Source organism: Argiope bruennichi, chromosome 8 (assembly GCF_947563725.1).
Source record: "Argiope bruennichi chromosome 8, qqArgBrue1.1, whole genome shotgun sequence".
NCBI lineage: Eukaryota > Metazoa > Arthropoda > Arachnida > Araneae > Araneidae > Argiope > Argiope bruennichi.
Window position 1 is genome coordinate 113,060,947 of NC_079158.1, and position 13,467 is coordinate 113,074,413.

The window sequence follows — 13,467 nt, forward strand, 5'->3', positions numbered from 1 at the left end:
TAAAGGTTTATCCTTTTTTCCCCAAAGGGAAGTTCTGGGAAATGGTCTTCTCAAAACTTTCTCACATATCCCATCATAAAGGTTTATCCTTTTTTCCCCAAAGGGAAGTTCTGGGAAATGGTCTTCTCAAAACTTTCTCACATATCCCATCATAAAGGTTTATCCTTTTTTCCCCAAAGGGAAGTTCTGGGAAATGGTCTTCTCAAAACTTTCTCACATATCCCATCATAAAGGTTTATCCTTTTTTCCCCAAAGGGAAGTTCTGGGAAATGGTCTTCTCAAAACTTTCTCACATATCCCATCATAAAGGTTTATCCTTTTTTCCCCAAAGGGAAGTTCTGGGAAATGGTCTTCTCAAAACTTTCTCACATATCCCATCATAAAGGTTTATCCTTTTTTCCCCAAAGGGAAGTTCTGGGAAATGGTCTTCTCAAAACTTTCTCACATATCCCATCATAAAGGTTTATCCTTTTTTCCCCAAAGGGAAGTTCTGGGAAATGGTCTTCTCAAAACTTTCTCACATATCCCATCATAAAGGTTTATCCTTTTTTCCCCAAAGGGAAGTTCTGGGAAATGGTCTTCTCAAAACTTTCTCACATATCCCATCATAAAGGTTTATCCTTTTTTCCCCAAAGGGAAGTTCTGGGAAATGGTCTTCTCAAAACTTTCTCACATATCCCATCATAAAGGTTTATCCTTTTTTCCCCAAAGGGAAGTTCTGGGAAATGGTCTTCTCAAAACTTTCTCACATATCCCATCATAAAGGTTTATCCTTTTTTCCCCAAAGGGAAGTTCTGGGAAATGGTCTTCTCAAAACTTTCTCACATATCCCATCATAAAGGTTTATCCTTTTTTCCCCAAAGGGCAGTTCTGGGAAATGGTCTTCTCAAAACTTTCTCACATATCCCATCATAAAGGTTTATCCTTTTTTCCCCAAAGGGAAGTTCTGGGAAATGGTCTTCTCAAAACTTTCTCACATATCCCATCATAAAGGTTTATCCTTTTTTCCCCAAAGGGAAGTTCTGGGAAATGGTCTTCTCAAAACTTTCTCACATATCCCATCATAAAGGTTTATCCTTTTTTCCCCAAAGGGAAGTTCTGGGAAATGGTCTTCTCAAAACTTTCTCACATATCCCATCATAAAGGTTTATCCTTTTTTCCCCAAAGGGAAGTTCTGGGAAATGGTCTTCTCAAAACTTTCTCACATATCCCATCATAAAGGTTTATCCTTTTTTCCCCAAAGGGAAGTTCTGGGAAATGGTCTTCTCAGAACTTTCTCACATATTCCCTAATTAAAGTATTATCCTTTTTTTTTCAAGGAGAAGTTTTGGGAAATGGTCTAGTAAATACTTTCTCACATATTCCATCATAAAGGTGTTACCTTTCCTTTCTCCAAAGAGAAGTTCTGGGAAATGGTCTTCTCAAAACTTTCTCACATATTGCGTCATAAAGGTATTATCCTTTTTCTCCCAGGGGAAATTCTGGGAAATGGTCCGTTAAAAACTTTCCCATACATTCCATCATAAAGGTGTTATCCTTCCTTTCCACACAGGGAAGTTTGAGAAAATAGTCTTCTCACATACAAAGACCTTAAAAGAAAGCTTTATTCTCCTTCCCCCAACATAAAAAAACTTGGTTCTTAAGAATTGATCTCGCTAGCAATAGATTGTTTAGAATTAATAAGTCTTTAAAACAGGTGGGAGTGATCTCCTGGAAACTTTCTCGCATGCTCTCCAATAAAGATCATGGAGAACATCCGAGAAATAAAATTATGGACTTGCCTCTTCCTCCGCATAAAATTATGGACATATTCTACAAATTCCGTACATGGCATTGGTGAATGATAATTACGAAATACAGATAATTGGCGTGAGTCAATTATTATTTTTATTTATTTATTTATATGTATACGCCAAGTACAAACCGACAGATGCCAATCATTTAACGAATTTGGTTTAAAATTATTTAAGTATCTACATTTTGGTTCTTAAACTAGTATTTCAAATTTTATCGACCTTTATGGCATTTTCTAATTACAGAATACACTTGTACTCGAACAGCCATTCAAACAGAATTCCTGTAAATGGATTTCGTTCAATGACAGAAATCAGAAATTTAGTTGTATATTTCATATATCAGCTGTATATTTCATATATTAGCTTAAAGTGCTTTTGAGTTATCATGTTTAAAGCCAGACAGACCTAATGCAAAAAAGAAAAAAAAAAATGTAGGATTCACAGAAGTCTGAAACGTGGAGATTCGTCAGAATATCGATTTCGAATATTTTGACATTCATAACATTTTTTCTACATTTCGTATACAAGAAAATTAAAAAAAGCTAAAGATTCCAAATAATAATATCGATACATCTAAGGTTATTCCGAAGAGAAGGTACTTCTGAATGAAAACCTGGGTCGGTTCCAGGTGTAGGCAAAAAAGAAATGGATCCATCATAAGGCCTAAAATTAGTTTCACACGTTGGTTGCCGACCGAAAGTTCTACACTGCTTCCATTCATTTAGAAAAAGAACTCTACATAACAGGAACATGCCGGTAACATTTCCAATATGTAGCACAATGATATGACATGCAATGTTAGTTCCATGTTGCCAATTCATAACAATTTGCAACAAATGCCATGTTAAATATCAGTCACAACAGCATATCATAAATGTAAAACATACCACATACAAACTACTCTCATAATCAAATGTTTTGAAGTCGAAAGTTTACAGTCAACGCTTCCAAATTTCAAACATATTTTAAGTGTTTATGCTAAAAAAAAATTAAAACCAAAATAAAACCTAATACACAGAATTTGAGAAAAAAAAATCAAATTAGCAACTTTTTATATAAGGATCATATTATATTTAATTCTATGTAAATTACTTCATTTAACTGCAACTGTGTTTCTATAACGAGTTCTGTAAATGTGCTTAATAAAAGTGATTCGAATTACTTTGTTTTTCTACTTGCTTGTCTTACAAGAAAAATTGAAATTTTCTTTTGAATTTATTTCAAAAAGAAAAACAAATTGGATTAAATTCATTCATAGTGTGTGATCTTGAAAGTCAGTTGCTACATTCGACTCTGTAATTCATTATTTATACTAATTTTGAAAACGATTTAATAATTCCGTACAAAAATATTAAATTTTGTTAATTTTTTTCCATTAAACTAATCATATTTATCAATCGAAAGATGAATTAATAAAAACAGAATGACATTTAATAGAAAATCATCACGATAATTGCCTAATTTTTTCAAAAGTAGTAAGTAATTATATTATGACAACAGTAACTAGAATTGCATAATCGCTACATATTGCAGACATGGGGAATTGCGACCATCATACAAAGGTACAATAAATTAAAGGCATATTAAGGTGGGGATGAATTTTTTTTAAAAAAAAGGCTCTAAAATAGCCTTATTTTTGAATTCTTGCATAAAAAAAAGACTGAAAAAACATGTGCGAAACAAAATATACAAGTTAAATGTCAGAAATAATTTTTTAAAAAATTGGTAAAAAAAGGGCTTTTTTTATAGCTATAATGGGATATAAAGCAACATTCTTTTAGTTCAGAAATTTAGAAAATGATATGCATAAAAATTTTGCGGATGGCTTAAGGAATATGTTTCCTGTATGATTAACTAAAAAAATAAGGTGTATTTCTATCCAATCATTAAATATTGCGGTTCGACTGATAAATAACATGAAATTTTCAATTTTTTCGCAATGTTAAAATAACTATAGAATATTTATATAACTAGAATATTCTAGTTCAAGAACTCTTGAACATGCTCAGAAATTACTATATCACATTTGAGCAAAAAATACGCATTAGTGTTTAATTTATGAGGTTTTATTGTAGAAAAAATTCTACCAATTCTCTATTTGAGAAAATAGCATTATAGGTCAATATAATAACATTACCATTATACAAATGCAAATATAAAAATAAGTTTAATTTTCCAAAAATAGACTTCGATTTAAAATTCAAACGGTTTTATAAAGAAAACTGTTTAAACATAAAGAGCATTATATAATTTTTTTTTCATATTTTCGCAAAAAATTTTACTTTTTAATATAGTTACGTACTTTAAAAGGGCTTTTCTTTTCGTGATTCCTAATGCTCAAAATGAACAAATAAATAATAAATGTAATTTTTTAGGGAAAAAACATGAATATGGGTATGAAAAAAATTACAAATGTACTTTATTTTCATCTGTCATCAATAAATAATTTTTTAATATTAAAGATTATTTCATGTAATAGTTACAAATATCACAGTATGTATTCAGCCGATTCGTTATACGATTTTCACTATCATAATTTAAAAAAACACTGAAATAAGAAGCAAAACAACTTCTACTTTTCTACTTCTAATGATTTCCTAAAGCCCCTAACTGCAATTAACCACCTGGCAATAAAATCGCAAATGATATGTTGGGTCAACAGGAAACAATATCGACTGACACTGTTAGCGAAAGCACAATCTTTGGTAATTCATTTATATAATATAGATCCTTTTCCAATTTCTATAGGATATCGGATACTTTGTGGGGTTTCACTGCGAATTACTGAGGACTGTTTTGGCAAGCGCACCTGTGAATCTTTAGCCAGTGCAACGAGTTAACAATTACCTTCAAAATATCTCTCAGCAAAACAAATGAAAAAGGCTCAATTCATCCTTGGAGACAAAGAAAAACAGTACGTCAGCAATTTGTTGAATGTTTACAAAGTATGCTTCATAAAATTTTATAATTGTCCGTTAGATAGTAGGTGCTTGCATGTATTTTGATCATTTTTTTCACTTTAAAAAGGCATTTATTGAAAAAAATTGGTACAATATATATCAATCAAAATATTTTCCATTATTTTCTACAACTTTTTTCCATTTTCGTCCAATAAGTCTAGCAATTGATTGTTTTCGAATTTCTTTTTTCCCGTCTTCCACGCCGTTCTTCGTCATTGACATTGAAATAACCACTTTTAAATCGTTGAAACCAAAACTGACAAATAAGATATGACTTAGCAATATCACCATAAGTTTCTAAAAATATCTGATGGGCTTCAGCAGCAGGTTTCTTCAAATCAAACAAAAAAAGGATTGAATGTCGAAAATGGAATTTGAACCTTCCATGATTAGGGACTTGATACACTGAATAACTCAATAATACTAAATGGGAAACTGTCAAAATGATAACAATAAAGTAATAGTAAATTGGTTAAACCCAAAACCATTATCGTTTAGGTAGATATTTCGCATGTTTACCAATAGATGTCGCTGATTAAAATATATGCAAGCACCTAATAGTTTAATGACTATAATTAACTATAGACAGAACAAAAAACTAATCATATACATGGATAAGGCCGTAAACTCGGTTCAGAAGGCTTTAAACATTCGGATTATTAATCTGAATGTTACGTATTGTAAAAAGGGCGGGTCAGATATCATAGTGAGATATAAGATGAAAGACTTATAATGATTTCACTTAATTTCGTAACGAAGTATTTTGAAAGAAATAGATAGATCCAAAGCATCGCCATATGTTTTATACAAACATTAAACATTTGAAAAAATAATTCAAATATCTAAAAATTAAATTATTGCTCAAATGATCTAGCCTATAGTTCATTCATTCCATCAGTCGCAATTTCTTCGTTTCATTTTATGGAAATGGCGAAGATCTCCTGATCTTTCGACTCCAAAATCATCCAAAGAATAGCATAATGAAAAATCACGTAAACTTTTTTAAACTTCCACTGGTCACTAGTCGTTATCTAGCGGCGACATCTAGCAGTGCCATTTTCATCTTACCACCAGATTTTATACATGATATTCACATTAAATTAAAAACACCACATCTGGATGAGTGTTTTGCTATCTACCATTAGAAAGAGAAATATTAAATGAATGCGGAAAGTTATTAAAATAAAATTAATTTAATTGTTAAAAAATTTTATAAAATTATATTGTAATTAAACTAGAATATATTTTAATTTGCCTGTATCATTTCATAAAAAACAGCCAAGATTATTTTGTTATAATAAATTGTGTGCCTTATGTTTGTACATTTTAATACCGTTTGTACATTTTAACAATGCCGTTAAAATGATCACCGAAAAAACACCTGTTTTTGCAAGGATATAACCGATTGCTAAGAGGTAAATGTTTTTGCCATGAATTTGACAGCTTTCACAATGTTACGAAATTTGCAAATACAATCAAATCTCATTAACTAGTCACTTTACTGAAGTGCCACTTTTCATCAAAAATCTATTGCGTGTTCACTCGCATTAAATTAAAATATCGATAGCTTACAACTAATAAAAATGAATTTGCAACATTAACATCTGATGTTCTATTTCGCAAGACAGACAATTATAGAATCCAAAACTCTTTCATTGCCATTTATTTTATATAAAAAACATATATAACTTTAGGATATAAAACATAATATTTTCTAAACAATAGCAACTCTGAAATTTAAGATATATTAATTATTCTCAAGTTCCATTAAAAGAAATTCTAACTTGATAGATAAAGAAGAATTCGCTTTTGTTTTCCTGTAAAAAGGCTAAACTGTTATATATGTAGCAGCTATGCAGTCGAAAAACAATAGAAACAGTCGAATTATGCAGTCGAGAAACAATATTTTGTGATAAATTATTCTGCCCAACAGCCATTCTGTTCAGGAAAGGATGCTATCCTAATAAGTCCCTTCCACTGGTTTCGATACTGAGTGAAAAAATAACATCGACCCCTCCTCCTTAATAATCATTTATTTTTAACATTGTGGTATGTATCCATAAAACAATTTATTCCTAATTCACTGCAGAAAAACACACTTACATGATTTCTGTGCAATAAATTCGCTGCAATTATAAAAGTAAGAGCCAGCAATTATTTTGTGGATTTCAGGTTAGCAATAGATGTCTAATTATTCCAAATTTGTTTGTTAAAAATTTCACAAGCCCCTGAATAATAAATATTCCATGGATTTCACTTTAAATATTTCAAGCTTCTTTATGAAAAGTTTCACAAATCAGGTGCCAAATACTGTTCTATGGATTTCAGATTCAACATTCCATACTTGTCACCGAAGAGTTTCTTAAACTTTCAAACTTGTTCGACAGTTTCTGAAATTCACTGCCGAAAATTGAAAAATTTTACGAATTTCAATCCGTCGCACAGCAAACAACATAGAATGGAATAATTAATTTTATAACAATGCAGCACCAAATTTATTCCTTTTTTTTTAATAATTTTTAACAAACAGGCAGCTATATCTCAAAATTACTCCTAAAGTTCATTCGCGATTGTAATAGCACGCAATAACTGGACAGAAGAAAAGAGACAAGATCGAATTTTCATCAGAATAGATCAACATGATTTAGAATACCATACATCAGAAAAATCACCAAAACTCTGAAAAATCATGTACCTAAACACATGTTCTTTTGACGCATTTCTAAAACCCACAACCCTTATTTATGAGGCATGCATCACTCGAAATTAATTAAAGCGACTTAACGTTCCCATCCGTCAGTCTTAACGTACCGAACTATTTGCTCTAACTAAGTTTCCAGAAACATTTCATCTTACCACAAATTCTCCCAAATCCGAGTTCCCAACATCGGGGGGTAGTAGCGAATCTGTCGGCACATACACCAAGTTGCCGAAATCCGTCAAAATATTTCCCAAGGCAGCAGAGCTTACTTACCCTTCAAGTATCATCCAGGGGAGGCAAAATGCAGGTGACGTTATAACTTCGTCTGCTAATAATAGAGGCGCGCGCTCTGGGAAAGATATAAGCCGATTTTTTGTTTGCTTTATGGACCGACCCTGAATCCTCAGTTATTCTCCCTTGGCTTTCTTTCAGGGCGCAGATTAAAAGGAGATGGCAGTCCGTGTGAATGATGGGAAATTGCTTAATAGCTGCGGGGAAATGGCGAAAAAAAAGGAGGGAGGAGGGATTTCTACAGAATAAAAGAGAAGTTTTATAATTAAGGGAATGGCATTCAGTTGATGTATGAAATGGGAATTCATTCGCTAGTCAGCTTGATAATGTTAGCAGAGAGCCGACCATCATTTTAAATTCTGTAATCGTACATCCAAGATACTGAAATCAATACTTAATCAACTAAATTATTTCTTTAAATTCTTCGCAAACAATGATGCATCCGACTATTTAGGATGGCCAGCATTTCTGCTGCTTGAATTTCCCTGACATTTTTTGGATGCTCCTAGTATCTTCAGACGATGTTGCTTTATTTTATTCTCTTTAATTTAGTAGCACAATATGTTCTTAACTTTATTTGAAAATTTGTTCTACTCTTTTAACTAAAATCAATGTAAAATAAAATTAAGTTCTCAGGAAAAAAAAAAATCGTTTTCAATCTTTTCAAATAAGCTTCAATTCTGTAAAACACTAACTTTTTTTTTTTGCAAAAATGTTAACTAAAAATAGAAGGTACTTGCCCCTCTAGACCGACTTTTAGTCAACCAGTCATATCTCAGAACTGCTTGTAAAATTTATTCACATAAAAAAAGCATAAAAATTGATGCACAATGTTGGGGAGTTTAAGAATTTAATTATTTGTTTCCTTCCAGTGGGGTTTTCCCTATCCATACTGTTTACCAACACACCAAGAAATTAAAAATCATTTTACTAATAGAAAAAAATTCATTTACCAATACAAAATGCAATCTCTGCATCAAAATAAGAAAAATTCTTCAATTAAATGAAAATTGCATTGTCTTTTAGCTCAGCAACTATAAATAATAATAATAAAACTGCTCACATCGTTGGTTCAATGCTTAACCTTTAAAATTAAGAAGTGGTCTTCGGCATTTTTTTTTTTCTTTATTGCATAAAAAGAAAAATGTTTTAAAGGTATAAATTTCAAAAAAAGATGGTATGAATGAATTTTGTAAATTTATGAGGGAAACAATTTCATTTACCTCAAACTGTATAAGAAAAATGCTGCTCTTCTCTTTAAAAAAATAAATCCGAAAAAAATTACAAAACTCACCTATCAAAAAATTAATTTCTCATGTTTAATATTATTTTAAAATTATAGAGCATTTTGGTGAATGTATGGGAATTTTAAACGAAAGCAAAATAAAAAATAAATGTTAAAAAAAAATATTACCAATAACGTCATTTTATGTTCATGTCGTCCATAGCATCCATTCATATGAATAATTTAGTAATTCGCTCCCATAATGTTTAAAAATTAACAAAGAAAAAAATTGTCATAAATAGTAATAATGTCCGGTACTTCATAATTCAACAAAAAGAACTCCGAGAAGAGGAAAAAAAATTATTGTAAAATACTTATTTAATTAAAATAAAGTGTTTTGGAATTATAATAATGGGTAAATATTTTACAACCAGTTTTGTATATTAATACCCAAAATTCATACTTTCGATCTGGTAACGGGTGGTATGATTGATTTGGCGTTCGAAGGAAGAAAGGGGAGGGGAGAATAGTTTCATATATATGTTTTTAAATAAAAGAGACCCATTAAAGCCTGAAATCTGAACAATACTAAGAAATGGGCTTTAGTTAGTGTGCTTTTTTACACAGTATGCAAAACCATTTTCGCTAAATATGTCGATGTTTTCGCTTTGAAAAAACGCAAACAAAAATTTTTGGCCAAAATATTACATATTTATACATACATATATGTAATAAATTCGATATGATGGTTAATCTTTCTCTTCCATAGCTTGCTTTAGGCTATCAGTAAAAGTTTAATTTTCAATATTTGCTAACGATATTTTATTCTACTTATGAAAAAATATCACCACACTATCATGTTCGATAAAAATTACTGCGTTTATAAAAAAAAAAAAGCAAGTCTTATAATATATTTCCCTGATTTTTCCCTCCCTGAATTGCCTGACGATTCCCGAGTTCCCAATTGGCTGATCATCCTGCTTTATGAAATAACAAAATTTTTGACGTATACGTAATTAAATCAAAGCAGAAATTAATTTAAAACACAAAAATTGCTTGTACATACTGAACCCTTTCCGTCCCGGTAATGTCATATGGCATTAAGGGAGAAATCTGCTTTTAATAATCAACATGCCACCATGTCACCAAAACACCACCTTGCCAGTTCATTATGCAACAGTTGTTGATAGTAAAATAATAAATGAGGGAGTTGGAATATTGATGCAAGTATGCTTTGTGCAAGGCTCATATTTAAATGTTTAAGCATATTTTACATGCTTAAGGAAAAATATGTTTGACAGTTCAATAATAAATAAAGGAGTTAGCATATTGATGCAAGTATGCTCTACTCAAGGCTCATATTTATATGCTTAGGGAAAAACAAGTTTGACTGTTCAATAATAAATAAAGGAGTTAGCATATTGATGCAAGTATGCTCTACTCAAGGCTCATATTTATATGCTTAGGGAAAAACAAGTTTGACAGTTCAATAATAAATAAAGGAATTAGTATATTGATGCAAGTATGCTCGGTGCAAGGCTCATATTTACATGTCTAAGCATATTTTATACGCTTAGAGAAAAACAAGTTCGACTGTTCAATAATAAATAAAGGAGTTAGCATATTGATGCAAGTATGCTCTGTGCAAGACTTATATTTAAATGTCTAATGCCATATTAATGTTAAGCATATTTTACATGCTCATAGAAAAACACGCTCGACTGTACACTAATAGATAAGGGAGTTGGCATATAGAACCTATTATGCTGTATGCAAGACTCATGTTTAGATATCTTAATTCCATATTAATGATAAGCATATTTTACTAGTTGAAAATTTTAAAAAGGAAGCAATACAAAAGAGAGCGATATAAATTTTTGTTTATGACTAAATGTGGAAAAAGTAAATTAAATATATTTTCTGGAATTTGTTTTTGAAACAACATTAATCAACAAAGCCATTCTCTCAATAACGAACTCCAGTTCTAATTATTCTTGATTATTTGGAAGATATATAGGAAAGTTAATATACAACGCTTCGTTTTTCATCCAAATTTAATATTCTAATTTTTGGCAAAATGTGCAAGTCAATTATACGCAATTTCACAATTAAGGCGTTTCAAATTAGTCCGGAACAACATGATCCCAGTGAATGCGGACCTGTCTATCCGGGCCAAAACTCTAGAACTTGAATGAACAGTGACATCTTAAATGGTTCCTACTATTTGTCCACCCTTTCAATACTTTAATGGAATTAGCTCAAAATCGTGACTTGACTGTCCAAAGACTGATGGAGCCTCCAGCATGTCTTGTTGAATGGAGATTATATGGGTTGTTAATACTGTCTGTCAGTATACTTGTAGCTTATGTTTTACTCAGATTGGAATTATTCCGCCGGTTTGGTGAAATTAGTCTATGTCCATATTTACATGTGATGCCTTGAAGGCTAAAATGTATTGTATGGATGGGATTAATTGCACCGACATAACATTTACTAGAATGCTAACAGGGAAAATGAATAAGAATTAGTTCTCTGTTTATATCTAAACAAAGTATTTTCTTTAATTAAGCACTAAGTATTTAAGTTAATATTCAGGATTCTGTAATTATAGTGTACTTTTCTATCATCTTAAGCGCAATTTTTTCATTAATACTAGCCTCCTTCAGTGACCAGTTATCATCCATTATAGTTGTAAAATAAACATACAACATCCTAATTGTTAAGCATACAATTCTATAGAAGTATGCAGATAAGAAAAGTAGACAACACTCCTGAAAGCTTAGATAGACAATATTGCATGCTTTTAATAATATAGGAATGAGGCCGGAATAGTCTGATTGGTAGAGCGTTCGCGTCCCTTGAATTGCGAGTTCGAACCCGACCGGCCAAAGACTCTTCGTGTGTGTGGTGACTGGCGTACATATAAATCTGTCGTGGTCACAAAGTCATCCATGTCGAGAGTAATACGAGTGGGGGTACTGGATCAGGGGTGAACGTTCTTTGATTCAGGTCTAAATTACGATCTGTGGATGAGTGAATGAAATGCATGAATGAAGTCCACCCCGTAAGAAGGGTTGTGACATGTGTGTCTCTAAGTCGTACTCTTGGCCCTAGATGGCGCTACTGATAAAACAAGAGCCGCATCCTTAGCTTAAAATCATTGATTTCTAAAGTCAGTGGGCTTATCTATGGCAAGTGTCAATAGAAACAACAATAATATAGGAATTTAAAAAAAAAAATGTTCTTTTCCAAAAAAGAAATTGCAAATACAATTATAACGAAATTATATTGAAAAAAAAATATTGAAAATTTATAATACACTTAGTTACAAAAAGAAGACGCCATATAATGGAACTATAACTACAGTTCCTCTCCTTGACCACATCTCCATTCCATTCACGAAAGATCAGTTGTGTAGATTTTCTAGAAAGAACTCACTTAAAATTATTATCATTTCTCTTTCTAATCGGAGCCTACTTAAAATTCTTAATGTTTTTTCACCCGAAGGCACTAACTCAGTTCAGAAATATTCACATTTTAGGATCAAGTTAAAAAGAAAGAACACAATGAAATTTTGATGAAATTTAAAGTTTAGTCCTTCCTTTGTCCCTTACGCTCCTTTTATTTAGATCAAAATTTTTATTGCCAAATCCATTAATGAAACCAGCGGGAGTGTTTTCCTTATAACTTTCCCGCATACACAATAATTAAGGTGATAACCCAGAGTACGTCTTGCATGGCAACGGCGTACAATAGTTACGAAATACTAACTTTTGGCGAGAATTTAACATTTTGATTGAATTTACTGCGTCATCCTTGGCGATTAATCCCAGGCATGCGTTAATAGCATCCGAAAACCGACTAAATGCTTTAGACATGTTTTTCTCAACCGATTGAAACAAAAATTTGACACAAAATTGCACTCGTAATTCTAAAATTACATATCTAATATGAAATATTTAAGTCACTGCGTTTTTGAATTACCGCATTTACATGTTTCTGAAAGTACAGACCGACAGACAGTCATCCTGTAGTTGGATTTGGTACAAAACTTTGCAGATGTTAAATTTGTGTGCCGAATGTTATCTATACAGCTCTCTTTATTTTATAATTATCGCGTTAACTTATATATGAACAACAGGACATACAGACTTCCTTTGAACAGATTTTATTCAACGTTTTATCGAGAGCAGCAAATTTAGTGCAAAAATCGTATACTAAATTTCAACCGTATAACTGAAAGGGTTTTTTTTTAATTGTCTTTGTCACAAACAGACAGACAGACATTTTCCAAAAATGTATTTTTCGAACTTAAGAAGGTCTAAAAAAAAGCGATTCGTTGAAATCTCGAGTTCTCTTTTTTTTGATAATTACTATACTTTTCTTACTATACTTTACTTCACTATACTTTTGATAATTACTATACTTTACTTCACTATACTTTTGATAATTACTATACTACGAAGACGAGAAATTAAAAAGTAGAATACGATA

At 31.4% G+C, this 13,467-nt stretch overlaps 1 protein-coding gene across 9 annotated transcripts in view; it reads right to left on the reverse strand.

The window, feature by feature from the left end:
• Positions 1–13,467, reverse strand: part of LOC129980836 (coiled-coil domain-containing protein AGAP005037-like) — a 1,244,995-nt gene that overhangs the window by 393,793 nt on the left and 837,735 nt on the right. The window contains exon 1 of one of the 9 annotated variants that reach the window (XM_056091261.1): positions 7,731–7,808. The exons of 7 other annotated variants lie outside the window; for them this stretch is intronic. The gene's annotated coding sequence lies outside the window, so the exon portion shown is untranslated. One more of the 9 variants, XM_056091260.1, reaches the window with a different exon arrangement.